This window comes from Echinops telfairi, unplaced genomic scaffold (genome assembly GCF_000313985.2).
Source record: "Echinops telfairi isolate 266 unplaced genomic scaffold, ASM31398v2 ScPeMD7_18;HRSCAF=68, whole genome shotgun sequence".
Classification (NCBI taxonomy): domain Eukaryota; kingdom Metazoa; phylum Chordata; class Mammalia; order Afrosoricida; family Tenrecidae; genus Echinops; species Echinops telfairi.
Window position 1 is genome coordinate 52,715,419 of NW_022103915.1, and position 3,214 is coordinate 52,718,632.

The 3,214-nt window shown below is 64.4% G+C and overlaps 1 protein-coding gene across 1 annotated transcript in view; it reads left to right on the forward strand.

The window, feature by feature from the left end:
• The first annotated feature begins 419 nt into the window (after window positions 1–419).
• Window positions 420–3,214, forward strand: part of BMP4 (bone morphogenetic protein 4) — a 6,944-nt gene continuing 4,149 nt past the window's right edge. Inside the window, exon 1 of the mRNA XM_004698597.3 lies at window positions 420–628. The gene's annotated coding sequence lies outside the window, so the exon portion shown is untranslated. The remainder of the gene's footprint in view (window positions 629–3,214) is intronic.

Below are 3,214 nucleotides of genomic sequence, written 5' to 3' on the forward strand. Positions count from 1 at the left end.
AGGGAAGCCCAGACTCCCATGGGTATTTTTGGCAGGCAGGGCGACTAGTCGCTGCATGCTTTCTAGTACCTCTGCACGTGGTCCCCAGGTGAGCCCTGGCCGCTTCCCCGAGCTGGAGGCAGCAGCGTCCCAGCCCCGGCGGCAGCTGCGGACTCAGTCGCTGCCCGGGCTTCCGGGACCCGGGCCTGGAAGGCGAGGCCCGGCTGCTGGATGGGAGGATGTGGGCGGGGCTCCCATCCCCAGAAAAGGAGGCAGGCGATCGAGGGAGGAGGGAAGAAGGGAGGGGCTGTTGGGGAAGAGGAGGAGGAAGGAAAGAAAGAAAAAGAGAGAAAGGGGAAGAGGAGGAAGAAGTTGCGAGTGGGCAGAGGAGGAGGGCGGGAAGGAAGGGAAGGAGCGCAGAGCCCGGCCCGGAAGCTAGGTGAGTTTGGCATCCGCGCCGAGGGACCGGACGCCGAGACGCCGCTACAGCTCGGGGCTGAGTATCTCGCCTCTCTCCTTGATGGGATTCCCGTCCGAGCCATCTCGAGCCTGCAGCGCCCCAGTCCCCGGTCCTCGTCCAGGTTCACTGCAGCCCTTCAGAGGTCCCCCGGAGCTGCTGCTGGCGAGCCCGCTACAGCACGAACCTATGGTGAGCCAGGCTGCGGGCGAGGAGCACTGGGCAGAGAGGGGCTCGCAGAGCATCTTTGGGGGCGGACGATGCAAAAGGTTGCCTCCTTCCTTCAACGGTGGTGCTGGCGGTGGGGATGCTGGTACTGTGAGAAACAGCCTCTACCCGGGCCACTTTCTCCGATGGGCGGCTCAGGGCAGGACAGAAGGGAAGAACAGCTTTGGGGGGCGCTGGGTGCACAGTCGGGTCACGAGTGGACCTCGCTGATGGGTGGCTGAGCGTCTGTGATCCCCCGACGGGAGGGCAGGACAAGAGGGCGCCTAGGCTGGAGGTAAGGCAGAGAGACCCCGCTTCGCCTGAGCTGTTCTGCCCGGGAAGTCCGGCCCTTCTGCCCTTCGAAGCGTGCACGCCGCCCGAGGGACTGTGTCCTGGGGGTGTCAACTCACCTGGGGCCCCTGTGGGCCGGGCGCCCTGGAGAGCTTGTGAACTGCCCTTGTAGGACGCGCCAGCGCCACGAGTTTTTTGTGTACTTGCGACCAACCAGGAGGCCCCCTTCCACCGTGTTAGAGTCGGGGTTGTGCAGGCGATGGCCAGGACTGCCAGGAAGTATGGGGAAGCGGCTTCCCTGTTTTGTGCCCTATGGGGCCGCCGCTGGGGCCACGCTAGTTGGCCTTGGGTTTGGAAAAGGTCCTGGACTCGCGGGGCTGGGCGACTCCTCCTCCCCGGAGTTGGGCGCGCGGCCTTGGACGCCTGGCATTGCTTTCGCGGATTGTTTGCGAGGGACTCGGTTTGTGGGCCGAAGGCTTGGGGGAGTTTGAGACTCGTAAAGTCACATTTTGGTAAAGTGAGGCTACCTTTGAACACGTTTAAGCAAGGAGGGGAAGGACAACGGCCAGGAGTCTCCCCCTCTCGGCCCCCAACCCCAACGATTCGGACGGAACGTTGTCTTTTCAGCCTTTATCTTTTCACGCCAAAAGATGTACAGTATGTTTTTAAAAAGGCAATTAGAGACATATCTTGCTAATTCTGAAATGGAAACGTCGCCTCTCTTTTCCACATGTTCGGGATTGTAGCCCCGCGCGCGCTCCCGGCGCCGCCGCCCAGGGAGATTCCTAGGCCCCGAGACCGTCTTGGGTTCCTGGGCTCCCGCCCCTTCTATTGTCCGCGGGGCCCCTCGGGAACTTGTGCGTCTCTATCTGCTTTTGCCATTTCTGCAACTCCCCCCGCCCCACCCCGCAGGGCTTTTAAAGGGAGACGTCTCCTCCCTCCCCAAAATTGCCTTCCGGAGCCCTTTCGCTGCACGCCCCAGAGATGGCGCGGGGACTGGAAAGCCCACAGGCACTCCAGAGCGGTGCGCCAGGCGCGCGACTCAGAAGTCGCGCAGCGGCGCCCGTGGTCTCGGACCCCCGCCCGGGAGCTGAGCTGCAGCCTCCGCTGAGCGCGGAGCAGCGCCAGCCGGTTCCCCACTTCCCCAAAGGCTTCGCGCAAGTGCCCCCCATACCCCCCGCCCCCAACACATCACCCCCACCGCGTCCCCCAGGGAAATGAAGTCGGTGGAGAAGGACGCGGCTAGCCAGAGCCCTGGCCCAAATGAGCACGGGAAGGCTGGGCGGGGAAGGGCTACTCTGTTGGGGTAGGCACGTCGGAGCTCGAACGCCTGGAGCCGGGCCTCCCCGGCGACCCGGCGCGCGCGCCGTCTGTGACAGCCGAGCTGCACCGAGCGAGCGTTTTGGAACTGCCGTGCGCCGAGCGACGCCCGCACGCGTGCAGCTGCTTCGGTGGGAGCGAGCACAGCCCAGTGATCCCTTCAGCCTGCGGGTCGGTAACGTTCTTGAGAGAGGATTTGCTGCGACTCTGCAGCTGGTGCAAAGGAGGAAGGGGGCGCGGGGAAGGAAGTGGTGGAGGGGAGGCGGGGTGGTGGTTTAAAAACCCAGCCAAGCCAGAGAGCGAGAGGCCGACGCCGGGGTCGAGCGCCGGCCGAAAGCGGTCCACGGTTTTGTAGACTTCTGGGAAGTCGGTGGGATCTCCTTTCCGCGCCGGATCGCGCGATGCGAAAACCCCAGCGACAGTGGGACCTGAAAAATGTGATGCGCGCTGTCGGCGGCGACGCCTCTTTTGGAATCCGCCCTGAGACTGGAGCCCCGGCCTCCGCCCCTTCGCCTGGAACCGCTCGGCCGACCAGTTTCTTTGGGAGTTTGCTTTGATGGGGGTGGAAGGGGGGTGCGCGGTGTCCCCAGGGGCACAGGGGACCCACTCGCAAAGTAACCGGAGAAAATCCCCTCGAGGTCCCTCCTCCGCTCTCCCGATTTGATGGCCGCCTGCCTCTGCCCCCCTCCGGGGTGTGACAGGGTCAACAGTTTGGGGCTGGGGACTAAAGCGCCGGCTGTGCTCGTGTGAACCCTCCCCGGCGTTCGCCCGAGGGACTGACTGTCGCCGGGAGCAATAATTGGCCTGGCGGAGACCCTCGGGAGGAAGTGGCGGGATGGGTGCGTGCGTGTGTGAAGGGTTCCCCCGAGCTTTCCTTTCCAAGTGCCTCTTGGGGGTGAGTATTCGGACCAGCAGGACTCCAGAATCAGGCTCGTGCTAGGAGGCGCAGATCCCGGGCGC